The sequence below is a fragment of the Chiloscyllium punctatum genome, chromosome 22 (genome assembly GCF_047496795.1).
Source record: "Chiloscyllium punctatum isolate Juve2018m chromosome 22, sChiPun1.3, whole genome shotgun sequence".
Lineage (NCBI taxonomy): Eukaryota > Metazoa > Chordata > Chondrichthyes > Orectolobiformes > Hemiscylliidae > Chiloscyllium > Chiloscyllium punctatum.
The window spans coordinates 87,071,724-87,090,256 of NC_092760.1; the positions used below are offsets into that span (position 1 = coordinate 87,071,724).

The following is an 18,533-nucleotide window of genomic DNA, read 5'->3' on the forward strand; positions in this document are numbered from 1 at the left end:
AAACCTGTGCAGACACAGGGAGAATGCACAAACTCCACACAGACAGTTGCCTGACGGTGGAACTGAACCTACGTCCTAGCACTGTGAGGCAGTAGTGCTAACCACTGAGCCACCCATCCTACCCTGTGCTTTACAAGCCTGACAATTAGTGTTCTTTAAACCAATCTGTGATATACTGTGGGATGTTAAAGACATTACATAAATGCAAAGTTTGTGTAGCAATGTGGCTGTATTACACAATACAATTCATATGTGTGGAGGAGTGCTTATTGTGCAATCTTATGGTAAGAGTGAGAAAGTAGAAAATTATATCACCTTCATTAAAAGCAAAATGCTGTGGATGCTGGGAAATCGGAAACAAACACAAAGCTGGAGAAACTCAACAGGTCTGACAGTATCCGTGGAGAAAGGAACAAAATTAATGTTTCAGATTTGATGTAACTCCTCTTCAGAACTTTACAAAGTCAGAAGTCACATGACACCAGACTGTAGTCCAGTAGGTTTATTTGAAATCACAAGCTTTCAGAGTGCTGCTCCTTTGTTATGCCCCGACGAAGGAGCAGTGTTCCAAAAGCTTGTGATTTCAAATAAAGCTGTTGGGCTATAACCTGGTGTTGTGTAACTTCAGACACTGTCCACCCCAGTCCAACACCAGCACCTCCACGTCAGAACATTACATTCACTGTTCTTTTTAATATCTGCTAAGAGATCATCTTCTTGTAATTAGTCTTCAAGAATATTCTCTCTTCCTCATAAGTAGTGATTTTAATTGCAATGTTTTGTTTATTGTTGGATCTTGCACTTTTATATGTTTTGGGACTAGACCACATTAAAGGGATTACAATGCCAACGTATGTCAGATGGTGGCTAAATACTTTGTAGTGCCAGAGTGCCAACTGGTTCAATGTTAATATTAATAGAGCATTAGCCAATTTCATCTGTAAACCAAAATAGTTTAAAATAATCCACTTAAAATTCTTTTGTGTTGATGAATTACTGTGGAAATTGGACATTTTATTACATGTGCTGTTTTTCACGACCAAGAGAATGTGAAACAAAGCGCTTTGACTTCAAGTTGCCCAGTCGAGTTGAATTGGTTGATTGAATTGATATTTGTGTGGTATTGCGGCTGTATTAACCAAAGGCTGTGATTTTCCACCCAATGCATGTACAGAGTTTGACAAAATAATGTTAAATTGATCCTATGAGGAGCAAGAATATTGCCCTTTTTCTCCAAAGTTGCATTAAATAAATTTATTTTGATCCTAAAACAGTCAGTGCTTTCTGTCCATATTTCTCCAAAAACCATTTACGACAAAAATATTTATCATAATAGATTTTTTTTAATACTGTAAGATCTACACATACTTCTCCAATTTTCACAGGAGCATTGGCAGACACATTTGGATGGCGGATTTCTCAAAGTTAGAGGTTTTAAAGAGCTCCATAGAGGAAGAGAGAAAGCTTTAACTACATTCACTGATGGTGGGGTGAAGGAAAATGGGAGACAGAAGAGACAAGACTTGGAATGCCACAGTGTTCTCAGGAGACTGCAGAACATGACTCATAGAGTCATAGAGATGTACAGCATGGAAACAGACCCTTCGGTCCAACCTGTCCATGCCGAACAGATATCCCAACCCAATCTAGTCCCACCTGCCAGCACCTGGTCCATATCCCTCCAAACTCTTCCTATTCATATAACTATCCAGATGCCTTTTAAATATTGCAATTGTACTAGTCTCCACCACTTCCTCTAGCAGCTCATTCCAAACACGTACCACCCTCTGCGTGAACAAAAATGGCCCTTTCAGTCTCTTTTATATCTTTCCCCTCTCACCCTAAACCTATGCCCTCTAGTTTTGGACTCCCCCAGTCCAGGGAAAAGATTTTGTCTATTTATCCTATCCATGCCCCTCATAATTTTATAAACCTCTATAAGATCACCCCTCAGCCTCTGACACTCCAGGGAAAACAGCCCTAGTCTATTCAGTGTCTCCCTATAACTCAAATCCTCCACCCTGGCAACATCCTTGTAAATATTTTCTGAACCATTTCAAGTTTCACAACTTCCTTCCGATAGGAAGGAGACCAGAATTGCACACAATATTCCAACAGTGGCCTAACCAATGTCCTGTACAGCCACAACATGACCTCCCAACTCCTGTACTCAATACTCTGACCAATAAAGGAAAGCATACCAAACGCCTTCTTCACTATCCTATCTACCTGCAACTCCACTTTCAAGGAGCTATGAACCTGCGCTCCAAGGTCTCTTTGTTCAGCAACACTCCCTAGGACCTTATCAATAAGTGCATGCGTCCTGCTAAGAGTTGCTTTCCCAAAATGCAGCACCTCACATTTATCGGAATTAAACTCCATCTGCCACTTCTCAGCCCATTGGCCCATCTGATCAAGATCTCATTGTAATCTGAGGTAGCCTTCTTCACTGTCCACAACACATCCAATTTTGGATTCATCAGCAAACTTACTAACTATATCTCTTATGCTCACATTCAAATCATTTATATAAATTATGAAAAGTAGTGGACCCAGCACCGATCCTTATGACACTTCACTGGTCACAGGCCTCCAGTCTGAAAAACAACCCTCCACCACCACCCTCTGTCTTCTACCTTTGAGCCAGTTCTGTATCCAAATGGCTAGTTCTCCCTGTATTCCATGAGATCTAACCTTGCTAATCAGTCTCCCATGGGGAACCTTGTCGGATGCCTTACTGAAGTCCATATAGATCACATCTCCCGTTCTGCCCTCATCAATCCTCTTTGTTACTTCTTCAAAAAACTCAATCAAGTTTGTGAGACATGATTTCCCATGCACAAAGCCATGTTGACTATCCCTAATCAGTCCTTGCCTTTCCCTCAGGATTCCCTCCAACAACTTGCCCACTACCGACATCAGACTCACTGGTCTATAATTCCCTGGCTTGTCCTTACCACCCTTCTTAAACAGTGCCGCCACGTGCAGGAATCTAGATTAGAGTGGTTCTGGAAAAGCACAACAGGTCAGGCAGCATCCGAGGAGCAGGAAAATCAACCTTTCGGGCAAAAGCCGTTCATCAGGAAAGGAGGCAGGAAGCCTGCAGGATGGAGAGATAAATGGGAGGGAGGTGGGGCTGGGGAGAAGGTAGCAAAGAGTAAAATAGATGAATGGGGGTGTGATGACAGTGATAGGTCATAGAGGAGGGTGGAGCGGATCGATGGGAAGGAAGATTGGCAGGTAGGACAGATCTTGAGGATGGTGCTGAGCTGGAAGGTTGAAACTGGTGTAAGGTGGGGGGAGAGGGAATGTGGAAACTGGTGAAGTGCACATTGATGCCCGGGTGTTGAAGTGTTCTGAGGCAGATGATGAGGTGTTCTTCCTCCAGGCGTCGGGTGGTGAGGGAGTGGCGGTGGAGGAGGCCCAGGACCTGCATGTCCTCGGCAGTGGGAGGGGAAGTTGAAATGTTTGGCCACGGGGCAGTGGGGTTGATTGGTGCGGGTGTCCCGGAGATATTCCTTAAAGTGCTGTGTGAGAAGGCGTCCAGTCTCCCCAGTGTAGAGGAGACTGCATTGGAAGCAATAGATACAATAAATCTAAAGGTAGGGTCAGAAGAGGTGTAATCCAGGTAACTGTGGGAGTTGGTGGGTTTGTAAAAAATGTCAGTGTCAAGTCGGTCGTCATTAATGGAGATGGAGAGGTCCAGGAAGGGGAGGGAGGTGTCAGAGATGGTCCAGGTGAATTTAAGGTTGGGGTGGAATGTGTTGGTGAAGTTGGTGAACTGCTCAACCTCCTCGTGGGAGCAAGAGGTGGCGCCGATGCAGTCATCAATGTAGCGGAGGAAGAAGTGGGGAATGGTGCCGGTGTAACTCCAGAAGATGAACTGTTCTACGTAGCCGACAAAGAGACAAGCATAGCTGGGGCCCATGCAGGTACTTCTTGGTCTAGGAAGTGGAGAGAAATTGAAGGAGAACTCGGTAAGGGTGAGGACCAGTTCAGCCAAACGATTGTCAGTGGAAGGGTACTGTTGGGAACATCAGGAGAGGAAGAAATGGAGGGCTTGGAGGCCCTGGTCATGGCAGATGGAAGTGTAGAGGCATTGGATGTCCATGGTGATGATGAGGCATTGGGGGGCAGGGAAACGGAAGTCTTGGAGGAGGTGGAGGGCGTGGGTGGTGTCTTGAACGTATGTGGGAAGTCCCTGGACTAGAGGGGATAGGACAGTATCAAGTTAGTTGGAGATGAGGTTGGTGGGGCAGGAGCAGGCTGAGACAATAGGTCGGCCAGGGTGGTCAGGCTTGTGGATCTTGGGAAGGAGGTAGAACCGGGCAGTGCGGGGTTCCTGGACTACAAGGTTGGAAGCTGTTGGTGGGAGATCTCCTGAGGTGATGAGGTTGTGTATGGTCGGAAAATGATGATTTGGTGATGGGGTGGTGGGGTCATGGTCGAGGGTGCAGTAGGAAGAAGTGTCTTTGAGTCAGCGCCTGGCTTCAGTGGTGTAGAGGTCAGTGCGCCAGACTACCACTGCACCCCCTTTATCCGCTGGTTTGATGTTGAGGTTGGGGTTGGAGCAGAGGGAGTGGAGGGCTGCACGTTGTGAGAGTGAGATGTTAGAGTGTGGGAGGCAGTTGAACAGGTTGGGGCGGTTGATGTCATGGCAGCAGTTGGAAATGAAGAGGTCAAGGGCGAGTAATAGGCTAGCACGGGGTGTCCAGGTGGATGGAGTGTTTTGGAGGTGGGTGAAGGGGTCCTTGGATGTGAAAATGAGGATGATGTAATCATAGAATCTCTGTAATATGGAAGCAAGCCATTCAGCCCATCAAGTCACACCAACCCTCTGAAGACCATCAAACCAGGATGCACCACATCCCTGTAACCTTGCATTTCCCATGGCTAATCCAGCTAACCTACACATGGCATCATGAAGGACAAACTAACCTCACAAACCTAGTTGAATTCTTTGAGGATGTGACAAAACACATTGATGAAGGTAGAGCAGCAGATGTAGTGTACATGGATTTTTATAAAGGGGTTTGATAAGATTCCCCATGGTAGGCTTATTCAGAAAGTAAGGAGGCTTGCGATCTAGAGAAATTTGGCTTTCTGGATATAGAATTGGCTGGCCCATAGAAGACAGAGGTTGACAGTAGATGGAAAGTATTCAGGCTGGAGCTCGGTGACCAGTGGTGTTCCACAGGGATCTGTTCTGGGACCTCTGCTCTTTGTGATCTTTATAAATAACTTAGATGAGGAAGTGGAAGGGTGGGTTAGTAAGTTTGCCGATGGCATGAAGGTCGCTAGAGTTGTGGATAGTTTGGAGAGCTGGTGTAGATTGCAACAAGACATTGACAGGATGCAGAGTTGGGCTGAGAAGTGGCAGCTGGAGTTCAACTTGGAAAAGTGTGCAGTGATTCATTTTGAAAGGTCGAATTTGAATGCAGATTACAGGGTTAAATATAGGATTCTTGGCAGTGTGAAGGAACAGAGGGATCTTGGGGTCCACATCCATGGATCCATGAGGAGAAAGTGAGGACTGCAGATGCTGGAGATCAGAGTTGAGAGTGTGGTGCTAGAAAAACACAGCAGGTCAGGCAGCATCCGAGGAGCAGAAGAATCGATGTTTCGGGCAGAAACCCTTCATCAGGAATTCCTTAAGGGTTGTTAAGAAGGCACATGGTGTGTTGGCTTTCATTAGCAAGGGGATTGATTCGCAAGGTTATGCTGCAGCTCTATAAAACCTTGGGTTCAACTACACTTGGAATATTGTATTCCGTTCTAGTCCCCTCATTATAGGAAATATGTGGAAGCTTTAGAGAGGGCACAGAGGAGATTTACCAGGAGGCTGCTTGGATTGGGGGCATGTCTTATGAAGGAAGGTTGAGGGAGCTCGGGCTTTTCTCGTTGGAGCGAAGAAGGATGAGAGGTGACTTGATAGAGGTGTTCAATATGTTGGGAGGCATAGATAGAGTGGATAGATAGAGATTTTTTCCTATGGCGGAAATGGCTATCACAAGGGGGCAAAATTTTAAGGTGATTGGAGGAAGGTATTGGGGAGATGTCTGAGGTCAGTTCTTTACACAGAGAGTGGTGGGTGCGTGGAATGCGCTGCCAGCGGTGGTAGTAGAGTCAGAGACATTAGGGACATATAAGCGACTGTTAGATAGTCACATGCATGATAATAAATTGAATGGTATATAGATTAATTTGATTTTCAAGTAGGATAAAAGTTTGGCACAACATTGAGGGCTGAAGGGCCTGAACTGTGTTGTACTGCTCTATGTTCTGTGTTCGAATGAAATTAAACCTGTGACCCTGGCACTACGAGGCAACAGTACTAACCACTGATCCACCATAATGTTCAATACCATTCAAGAAAATATGTTCTCTGAGGTAAATAAATGGGGTATTACACAATAAGTACAGGACACTCCTCTATGTCACTCCTCGTGGTCACTCGTGAGGCAGTGGTAACTCTCTGGGTTCACGTGTCTAAAGGGTTGCCAGCTCTCTACACTGCATGAGCAGTTATCGATGTTCTTATCAGACACAACAGTCCTCAGGAAGTGTTGTACCTACAACTTTGACACTCTCTCAGTGCTTGTGAAGAACCCATTGAGGGCTCTTGACATACAAAGTCTTAACATCCTGGTAGCTCTGTAGCTGCATTTGGCCACAGTAGGTTTCAGGATCTCTCAATAATTTAGAGTTTTGGCACTCTATATGGGAGTGGCATTATTGACCCTTGTCTGTATTGTTCATTTTTTTAAATAACATGGAACAAATTACACGCTGAGATTCACCTCAAGTTTGCAACTATTTGAGCAGAGTGGCAGATATTATCTAATTCTTTCAGTTATAAACAGAGTGAAACGGTCTATAACTCTTGATTTCATCTCTGAGTTACCATGTTCTGTTTTTTTCCTACTAATTTTCACTTTCACACAATATCCCCACAACTGTCATTGCCCCACCCCCAACCCCAACCCAAACACCCACCATCATTACTTCCTGCTTATTTCCCCCACTTACTCTCCTCATTGCCAGGGTCAATGTATATGTTTAAAGTGGCAAAAGTTCACATGTCATGAAAGCACAAATCAAAGTGTTCATCTTTGACTAATTCATCGTGACCTTCATACAAAATGTAAACAATCTGTGTAAAAGAAAGACTATTGCATCATGTGCTATCTATGAAAGAGCTGGTTTCTGTTGGTTCGGTATTAATGATAGATCAAAGCTTTCCACTGACTACTTGCCTGGAGATTATTTTTGCATTTTTTTTCCAACAGCTGTGCCATTCAATTTGATTTCCCCCAACATCATTTGTCAATTCTTCCACTTTAGTCCAAGTTGGCTCCCTCAGTAGCCAGTTCCATTTGGACTCGGGTAATAAATCTTAAGCCTTGTTTGCATGGAGATTGTTCGCTCTGGAACAAATCCAACACTAAAGGGAAAGGTTCCATATTAGCATGAACAATGTTACCAGGCTCAGACTCACACACCTCTCCTGCTGGTGGTTTGATTCAGGAGTAAGTCAGAGTTAGCCGCACACAACTAAAGAATTTCTGTAAGTGAATGTTTTATTGTTCACAACTTCATGACGATATATTGATGGCAATGTTTACAATGCAAATATCATTTGATTGATTGATTGGGAAGCATTTGTAATGAAGTTGAAGTATTCTTTGCGTCTTCGTTGTCAGTTAGGCTGAATATGATTTTAATTTGATTATTGATCTAATAATGGATTTGTGATTGATATTGTAGGGATATGCTTCTCTGTATCAGTTCAATATAAACTGTGTGTATGTTCAGAATTAAGCTATGAAAATTAACTTTAATAGATATGAATAAATAGACATTGCCCAAATGTGTGTGGTATTGATGTTGTTTTAAAGATTAAGTTTGGAATTGTATGACTACACTTCCTCTTTTATGATATATGCAGCTGTTTGAGCTCCTAGGATACTCCTACTTTCCTTCGTCATTTCCGCCACCTCCAAACAGACCCCACCACCAGGGATATATTTCCCTCCCCTCCCCTATCAGCGTTCCAGAAAGACCACTCCCTCTGCGACTCCCTCGTCAGGTCCACACCCCCCACCAACCCAACCTCCACTCCCGGCACCTTCCCCTGCAACCGCAAGAAATGCAAAACTTGCGCCCACACCTCCCCCCTCACTTCCCTCCAAGGCCCCAAGGGATCCTTCCATATCCATCGCAAATTCACCTGCACCTCCACACACATCATCTATTGCATCCGCTGCACCCGATGTGGCCTCCCCTACATTGGGGAGACAGGCCGCCTACTTGCGGAACGTTTCAGAGAACACCTCTGGGACACCCGCACCAACCAACCCAACCGCCCTGTGGCTGAACACTTTAACTCCCCCTCCCACTCCTCCAAGGACATGCAGGTCCTTGGCCTCCTCCATCGCCAGATCATGGCAACATGACGCCTGGAGGAAGAGCGCCTCATCTTCTGCCTAGGAACCCTCCAACCACAAGGGATGAATGCAGATTTCTCCAGCTTCCTCATTTCCCCTCCCCCCACCTTATCTCAGTCCCAACCCTCGAACTCAGCACCGCCTTCTTGACCTGCAATCTTCTTCCCGACCTCTCCGCCCCCACCCCCTCTCCGGCCTAATCACCCTCACCTTAACCTCCTTCCACCTATTGCATTCCCAACGCCCCTCCCCCAAGTCCCTCCTCCCTATCTTTTATCTTAGCCTGCTTGGCACACCCTCCTCATTCCTGAAGAAGGGCTTATGCCCGAAACATCAATTCTCTTGCTCCTTGGATGCTGCCTGACCTGCTGCGCTTTTCCAGCAACGCATTTTTCAGCTCTGATCTCCAGCATCTGCAGTCCTCACTTTCTCCTACCCCTACTTTCTGTCAATTACTATTTGTTATTGACTTTCTTTTAAAGTTACCTCCAGAACATTAACAGCCAGGCATCCAGTAGAAAGGGCCAAAAGATAAAATGAAAGATAATGCGTAGGAAGTCCTTTGGTTCCATTCCTGAGCATGATCACACGTTAATTGGTATACAAGTTGGATCACAATACAATACCGTATAAAATATCCATGCCTAAGTACAAGTGAATGTTTGCTCGCTGGACCTTTAATGTTACTAGTAATGTGGGATCTCATTTGTAAGTACGAATATTCGTAAGTCAGTCATTTATAAGTCAGGGGCCACCTGCACTCATAACGTGAAGAAAAATAGCTGAGGTCAAAACGAGAGCTGCTTCCTCCTTACATTTAGAAATGGCAGGCAGGAGGTGTTCATTTGCAGTAAGGAACAAGTGCCTTTTGTCCAAATATCAGTGAGGAACAAGTAATTGTCATGTTCAGGGCAACTAGTTTAAAAAGGTATGAATGTTTTTGCAAGATTTGTAGCTCAGGTTGAGGTTTAGGATGTAGGTTTGCTCACTGAGCTGTAGGTTTAATATCCAGATGTTTCATTACCTAGCTAGGTAATATCATCAGTGACAACCTCCAAATGAAGCAAAGCTGTTGTCTCCTGCTTTCTATTTATATGTTTTCCCTGGATGGGGGTTCCTGGGTTTGTGGTGATGTCATTTCCTGTTTGTTTTCTGTGGGGTTGAACAGGAAATGACATCACCACAAACCCCAGGAACACCCATCCAGGACAAACATATAAATAGAAAGCAGGAGACAATAGCTTTGCCTCACTTGGAGGTTGCCACTGATGATGTTACCTAGCTAGGTAATGAAGTGTCTGGATATCAAACTTACAGCTCAGCAAGAAAACTTACACCCCAAAGGTATCAATGTATATACTTTAATAGATGGAGTTTTAAATGTTACTTTTGGTTTGAGGTGAGCCATGGTTTGAGGAAAGTATCGGAACTAAACCAACAACTTCAAGTCAGCCTTGTTATCTTTCTGCCATTACTTACAAACCTGAGACATTTCAATTTCCGATCCAATACATTGAAATTATTTAAATTATAAGCTAAAACACATCCTTTTAATCCTTTGGGGGGGTCTTCAGTTTTCCATTCAACGAGTATCTTTTGTGTGGTAGAAGAATAGGAACTCTGTAAGAAATAAATCTCACACATGCACCATCAGAAACCATCAAGAAACACACTGTGAGGCTGCCACGTTGAGAATGCTGTCTTTGCCTTGAAAATGATAATCCTGTTTGTATCGATGCAGGTATGATTTTGGGCAGAAGTATATATAGCTCAGCCTTTAGCTTTGATACACAGAATTATAAATAAATAAATCTGACAACAGGTTGAACTGTGTTCAGTAACTTAACAATGAGGGGAGGGGGAAGGATTTTTTTTACTTCAACCAAAGCTTGATTAAAGTCAGTAGAATAGCTATGTCACCCTGCGGGAAACAACATTGGAATTCCTAAACCATTTCCAAAACTTAGGAACAATAGCAAACACAGACAATGCTAGTGAAACTCAGCAGGTCTGGCAGCATCTGTGGAGAGAGAAATAGAGTTAATGGTTTCAGGTCCATTAGACCAAAGACCATAAAAAATAGGAACAGAAGCCATTCGGTGCCTCGAGCCTGTTCCATCATTCAATAAGATTATGGCTGATCTGACACTTCTCGTGTCCTCTTTCCTGCCCTTTCCTCAAAATCCTTTTTGCTGATAGATCAAAAATCTCTTGATCTCCATCTTAAACACACTCAAGAATGTTGTCCCCTCAGCTCTCTCTGGCAAGGTGTCCCAAAGACTCTCAACCCTCTGACAGAAGAAATTCCTCCCTAGATCAGTCTAAAATTGGTGCCCCTTTATTCTGAGACTATGGTGTCTGGTCTCAGACTCCCCATGAAGGGAAGCATCCTCTCAATATCTACCCTGTCAAGCCCTTTCAGAATCCAATATACCCCAATGAGATCACCTCCCATTCTTCTAATTTCCAATGAGTAGAGTCCAATATGACTCCTCTTCAGAACTGAAATAAAATGCATTCTTGCCACAGTTCAGTACAAACTGCCCAAACCCATCGTGTTCAGAATTGAGCTCTGAAAATTAACTTCAGTCGATTGAATAAATAGACATTGTCCAAATCTGTGTGGTACTGCTGTTGTTTTAAAGTATATGTTTGGAATTGTATGACTGCATTTTCTCAATCTGTCATCCTTACCCAGTCTGGCCTACATGTAACTTCAGACCCACAGCAATGTGGTTGACTCTTTACTGCCCTCTGGGCAATTAGGGTTGGGCAATAAATGCTGGCTTCACCAGAGATGCCCACATTCCGAGAGTGAATTAAAAACCAAGGCAAGGTAGCCAACATTTAGTTCCTCAACCCTTACAAGGAAAGGATCCCGGTGCTAGCTGTGTTCATGTGAGAACACTGAAAGCTTAAAGTCCAGTGAGCTTCATGGTGCTATATTGTGCTGCTCTCCCATCACTAGCAGTGTTAAGTCATCCTTAAGATAATCTAGCTCCTACCCCATTGCATAACCCATGGCCTCTCTTATGCAAACTATGGGACCACCCAAAGAAACCACTGAACCAAGGAGATCAATATGTGAGTCAAGTCATTGAGAAATGCCAGTACATTAGCAATTTATGATAGAACCCATCTCACATGTACTCCCAAACTGCCTTGTCATTTGGTGTAGTGCCCCCAGGTCGCCACCATTATCCTCTCAGCATAAACTATAATGTAGTTTATCCACAGATCTGATGTTCCCATTTTGCTTAACACTACATGGACTGTCTGAATTTCAGGCTCAGCTTAATGTTCCTTGGCTGCCTTTGCCTCCATACGCACCTCTTCCTCCTCCTTTCACCGAACTCCAGTACTCTTTCTCCAATTAGACCCCTCTCTCTGGCCTCTCAATTGAACTCCATCTCTTCATTGAGAGCTGTCAACTGCACCCTGCACCCACTCTAACCTGTCTCCCTCAGAACATGCTACAATCTGTTCTGTCAAGTCTAACCGTGACCTTGTTATTAAACCTGCAAATAAGGATGGGGCTGTTGTCATCTGACGTGCTGGCCTCTAACTTGCAGAAACTGATCTCCAACTCTCAGATCTCTCCCTGGATCATGACCCCACCACTGAACATCAGGCTCTAGTTTCCAGGGCTATCACTCACCTCATCTCCCCTGGAGATCGCCACTCCACAACGTCCCACTTCAGAGCCCCCTAGACCCACACAGCCCACTTCTACATCCTTAAAATCAACAAACAGGACTATCCAAGTAGACGGTTTTAGCCTGGCTCTGCCCCACTGAACGTATTTCTTCCTGTCTTAACTCTATATTTTATTCTCCCTTTATTCAATCTCTTTACACTTACTTTTGTGACCCTTCTGACATTTGATGTCAGTTTCACCATTTTTAGTTTTCTGGTACTAGCTGCCTTCTCCTCACTATGGATGTGTAATCCCATCCCCAATCAGAATGATCTGAAAGCTCTCTGTTTCTTCTTGAAAAGAAGCTGAACCATGCCATCCTTCACCTGGCTGAGTTTGTTCTCACTTTGAACAGCTTCTCCTTTAACCCATCTTACTTCCTTCAAGTCAAAAGGTGTAGCTTGGCTTACCCACATGGGTCCCAGTTACGCCTGTGTCTTTGTGATGTATTTTGAACATTCCTTGTTCCAGTCCTACTTTGGGTCTCTTCCACAAACTTTCCCTGATACATCAACAACATCATCACAGCAGTTTCCTGTTCTGATCTGGAATTGGAACAAGCCACCATTTTTGCCTCCCAGTTTCCATTCTGGCCCAGACATTACTGACCACTTCTTTTATGCCAATGCTTCTGGACACAGTGGCCAGGGAAAGAATAGGGGAGTTTGACAATGAAGGACAATGGTGCCCTATACGAGCCTTGTTCAATCTGCTTCCCGCTCTCAACACGAATATCGATCCATGGCATAGACATGAAGTTGAGCAGCATGCTGTGCACTGAGGCATTCAGGGCTACACAGAGGTTCAAACTAACAGATTTGGGGCAAACTAATAAAATTTACACAAATGTGATACATTACATAGAGTGCAGTCTCACCCATAACACCAAATGCTCAGAATGTATTTTTTCCTTTCTTGTCCTCTCAGTATACCTTAGTGTTGACCGAGGATCTGCTATTGAGCTAGACCGAATTTGCTCAGTGGTGGAGCCTGCTGGACTTGGAAATTGGGTTAGATGACCCTGAGGCATTTGTCTGGATGGTCCAGACATGCCAAGGGTCTTGGTCCCAATTACATGTGGACTCCCGTCAGCTTCAGTTTCCCAGTGACAGAGAGAAGGTATGCAGGTTGGAGGTGGTGGGCATGAGAAGTAACTTCTGAGGGGCTTCTGTGCAGTTTCTTCTATGACTGAATATCTCTGGGAACCTTGTGAGGAAGGTGAAGTATGCTCCAGGCTCCCCATTCCCTTATTGCCCATGACAGTGTGTGTGTGTATGTGTGTCTGATGGTGCTGGACCTGGCTCTCCATGGCAGCCACCAATCCTATACATGGAGACAAGGGAGTGGATTCCATGCATGAGGCAACCAGACACCCATAGCTTAACTGCTGCAGCTTCTGGACAATGTAGCTCATTGTCTCCCACATCTCTGTCTGCTGCTCCTGCTCCTCCTTGAGTATATAGACAAAGTGTCTGGTAACTAACGCTACGTGGTCCTCTTTACTGGGGGTTGAGCTGGTATCTGGTCTTTAACAGTCCTCCTGTAGCCAGCAGCCTGAGGCATTTCTTCCTCATCCAGCTGCCGAACCTTGTGCTCCCACACTTTCATAATCCTGATGCTTCCCCCCAAGGTCTCTGTGTTTGAGCTAATGGGGAGTGCAGGAAGGAACCTTCCTCTGAGGCTTCAGTGCTCTATCCCTCAAAGGTCAAGAATGTCCTTTCTAGCTGTTTGTGAGATCAAGGGCATTCCGCTGGTATCTGCAAGATACAAAAGAGAGAAGGTATTGTGGCCAAAGGTTAGATGTGACATGCAATGACCAATTTGATTTGATTTATTATTGTCACATGTACCAAGATACAATGAAGTGTTTGTTTTGCATGCTATCAGACAAATCATACCGTACATCATGACCTTTCCGATAGTCCAGAAAAGGGATAGGAGCAGACAGTATGGGAAAGTATTTAATTGGGGGAGAGGGAATTACAATGCTATGAGGCAGGAATTGGAGCATTTAAATTGGGAATCAATGTTCTCAAAATTTGAAATGCACACCAGAAATGTGGAGGTTGTTGATAGTGCTGGACAGGTTTGTCCCACTGAGGTAAATCTTTTAGAGTGAGGACTGCAGATGCTGGAGATCAGAGCTGAAAATGTGTTGCTGGAAAAGTGTAGCAGGTCAGGCAGCATCCAAGGAGCAGGAGAATCGACGTTTCGGGCATGAGCCCTTCTTCAGGAATGAGGAAAGTGTGTCCAGCAGTCTAAGATAAAAGGTAGGGAGGAGGGACTTGGGGGAGGGGCGTTGGGAATGCGATAGGTGGAGGGAGGTCAAGGTGAGGGTGATAGGCCGGAGTGGGGTGGGGGCGGAGAGGTCAGGAAGAAGATTGCAGGTTAGGAAGGCAGTGCTGAGTTTGAGGGATTTGACTGAGACAAGGTGGGGGAAAGGGAAATGAGGAAACTGGAGATCAACCCTGATGTGTGAGAGATCCGTTCATAAGTCTGATAGCACCATCGAAGAACTGTTCTTAAATCTGTTGGTACATGTTCTCAAACTTTTGTATCTTCTGATCAGTGGAAGAGAATGGAAGAGAGTATAACAGGGTTTTTTCACAAATCCCTTCTGTTTCCCTTACCCTAAAGCTATACCCTGTCAGTGATAGGTCTCTTGGATGGTCTGTACACATTGGAATACAGAGCAATGAGAGAAAATCTTATGGAAACGCACAGGATTCCTAGAGGGTTTGACAGCGAAGAGGTTATTCTCTTTGTGGGAGAGACGAGGGCCAGAAGGCATATAAGCTCAGTAGGGAGTCACACATTTAAGACAGAGTTAAAGAGGAATTTCTCCTCTAAGAGAATTGTGAATCCATAGAATTATTTACATCAGTGAGCTGTGGGTCATTAAATATATTCAAGGCTGAGATAGACACATTTTTATGAAATAAGGAAATCAAGGGTTATAGGGAAGATGGAATAAGTGGAGTTCAGGATTATCCATTCAGCCATGATCTCATTGAATGGTAGACCAGATTTGATAAGCTGAATGGCCTCCTGTGCCTATGTCTAATGGGTCTTATCACAAATAAATTAAAAATTTATGGTACAGACAGCCACCCCCAATGCAATTAATATAGATGTGGCTGAAACACTCAAAATAAATGATAGACAGGGATAGGAAAATGGAGCCAAAGTTGGAGAAAGTTTTTTTGTATACTTAAGAATTACTAACTTGGTTGAAGTAAGAAAATTAATTATGCATCATGCTCAGAGAGGACAGGCAACCTGTCACCATTGTTAACCTTTGTTGGGAAGCTTCACCTGGCATATTAGAAGCTCAAGTATATCCCGCGTGAGATTTTACAACCATTTCATTGAGAACACGTGGAATCATAAAGTCAGCCTGAAGAGCAATTGAGAGCAATATCTTTGCTGGCAGGGAGAGGAAGAATGTTTGTTTCTCTTTATTCATTCAGAGGATGTGGGCGTCACTAGCTGGCCAGCATTTATTACCCATCCCTAGCTGCCCAGAGGGCAGTTAAGAGCCAACCTGTTGGTCTGAAGTCGCATGTAGGCCAGACCAGGCAAGGATTTCCTTCACTAAAGGACATTAGTGAACTAGATGGGTTTCCCTAACAATCAGAAATGTGATCATTGTTGCACTCTTCTTTCCAGATTATAATTGAACGGATTCAAAACCAGGACCCCAGCACATTACCTGGGCCTCTGCATTAATAGTCTAGCGAAAATACCACCAGGCCATTACCAAATGAAAAGATAGAGATATGGAAGCAAGCCATCACTTAACCACTTGCAGCAAAAAGCACAAGCAACATTACCTTTTGTGAATATTACCCATCTGATTCACTCATGTTCTTTCGGGAGTTGTAGTTGTGTATATTTAAAAATGAGAGAGATTCGTGATCAGTCAGGAAATCAAGAGATATGGGGGAAGGGCAGGAAGTTGGACATCAAAAATGTCAGATCAGCCATGATCCCATTGATTAGCGGATCAGGCTTGAGGGACTGAATGATCTACTCCTGCTCTTATTTACTATGGTCCTATGGTTTTAACCTTATCTTATCTGGTCTGCATGTGATTCCAGATCCACAGCCATGTGGTTGTCTCTTAATGGTTGTCTGGGCAATTAGGATTGGCAATAAATGCTGGCTCAGCCAGCAATGCCCAGAACCCATGAACAAAGTCATCTAAAATATTGATGTTTCAGGAGAGTGACTGGAGTAAATATTATGATGTGGAAGCTCTGTTAACATTCTATTGTGCATTCTGCAGTATTGAACTTTAATCCTGGAGACTACATTCACAGTATTGTCACTGTGAAATAGAAAGGCCACTCTCATGTTATTCTGAATATGCAAGCAGTGTACTGGCCTGGAAAAATAAAATTGAGCAGTTCAAAAAAAAACGACAGGTGTTGATAAAGTCGCTTTCCCAACCTCTGATATTCCTGAAGGACTTTGAATTCAGTAATGTTGGTTTAGGAAGTGTAGCTTGCAGTTGTAACTTTGCAAAGCCAGCAGACTATTTGCATGTAGTGAGCTCTTTCAAATAGCTGAAATAAAACAACTGTGGATACTGGAAATCTGAAAAAAAGCAGAAATTGCTGGAGAAACTCAGCAGGTCCAGCAGCCACTGTCGAGAATGAAACAGAGTTAATGCTTCAAGTCTGGTCTGAAGAAAGCTCACTGGACTCAAAATGTTTTCACTCCACAAATGCTGCTAGACCTGCAGAATTTCTCCAGCTATTGCTGCTTTTGATCAACAAATAACTCCTGTTCTTGAATACTATCTAAACGGTCGATTCTACTGGTATTGGATAATTATTGTACAAGACTCTTGTATGACAATAAAAAGGCACTTTCCAATAAAATGATGCCGAGGATCTAGGATTGACAAACTCCGAGAAAATTCTTCAAACTCTTAAATTATTGTTTTCTGTCATATTTGCGAGGGAACCGTTTTAATGTTAGATCATCTTTGTCCCTCCCCCTCCCTGCAACGCACGCTTTCACGTGTAAAGCCACTCCAACTTTGAAGCTGGGAAGATTTTCAAATCGCTGTGGTCGAAAGTGATTAATCAAATAGTTCTTTTATGAGAAGACTATCAAACGGAGACTGCATTTTTTTTCAGAGACAGCTTTAAGGCAATGTTTGATAAGGGACTCCTGCTGGGCTGCAGCCCATAATAGTCATTTGATGAAATTAGAACTGACATAAATACTGGGCTCACTTTCAATTTGATTACACAGCTAAGTCACATCAATACCAGCCTGGGCAACAGACGCTAGCGTTCTTTCTTCAAGCCTCTTTAGGAACAAGTGACAACTCCTCCCTTATAAACAAGTGGCCACGCCATCACCTCATACACCCACGCTGAACCATCAACCTCACTCAATGGGCTCTATTTGACAAGGTGCTTTGCCACTCTTTCTTTCCTCTTCTCAAATCTGCGCCAAACAAAGGAAAATATTGTGTTCGTGGGCCTAAATTGCGAAACGGCTTACCAAATACAGCATTATGTCCCCTTAGACAAGACAAGCGTTAGGGTTTAAAGGGCTATATTGCCAGAAAACGGCTCAGCTTTTCTTCTTGATCAGTTGAATGTTGTTGAGATCTGTTTTTTTTCCATTTGTGCCCCCTCATGCCATCAGCAGAACAAGGCAGCAGGTTCGCATGTCCAAAGATCAATACCAGCTGAAGCCGCAGTTTGTTATGAAGCCAACCTCAGCGCAAACTAATGCTGACAGCCACAAGATTCCTTTCAGATATCACACCTCAGCCCTTGCTTTCACCAAACATGTTTTGAACTCAGTGGCATTTACAAAGCTCCGCTAAACAATCTGCCAGGTGCAAGGGACACAAACTTCAGCACGCCGCCACACTCATGACTGTTCACTCAGATCAAATGGGGGGAGATGAATATAGGTTTGACTGCTTTGTTTTGCATTAAGCCGTGTGACCAATCTTGAGCTAATTAAGAGAAAGATTATTTGTTCCTTGGTTCTGAATCATTTTGACCTTGCTCTCTTTGCAAACTAGCCTCTGTTTATTGGTGACAGAGTGGGTACAGAATGTGCTAGTATTCCACACTGCAGAGTTAGGTAATCTGTGCTTTATATTCCTTTCATATGAGCTATTGAGGTGCTAATTTTACAGATTTCATGAAGCTAAATATATAAATATATAAATAAAGGGATTAATAACCCTATTTACTGAGAATTCAACGGCTGCTATTTGAATTGGTGGTTGTTCACACTTTTCTTACAGACAATTTTGCGAACCTGAATTCATTAGAAGAAATATTGGCCCAGATTTTCCAATGGTTGGACAGTTGTTACACCAATGTAGATGGGAGTTGCAAATGGGAACACTG

General features: G+C 43.8%; 1 protein-coding gene across 2 annotated transcripts in view; it reads left to right on the forward strand.

Moving 5' to 3' along the window:
• Window positions 1–18,533, forward strand: part of dbx1a (developing brain homeobox 1a) — a 128,864-nt gene that overhangs the window by 79,195 nt on the left and 31,136 nt on the right. The window contains exon 1 of one of the 2 annotated variants that reach the window (XM_072592769.1): window positions 7,550–7,567. The exons of the other annotated variant lie outside the window; for it this stretch is intronic. The gene's annotated coding sequence lies outside the window, so the exon portion shown is untranslated. Of the gene's footprint in view, window positions 1–7,549; window positions 7,568–18,533 lie in introns of those variants that run through there. 2 annotated transcript variants of the gene reach the window in all.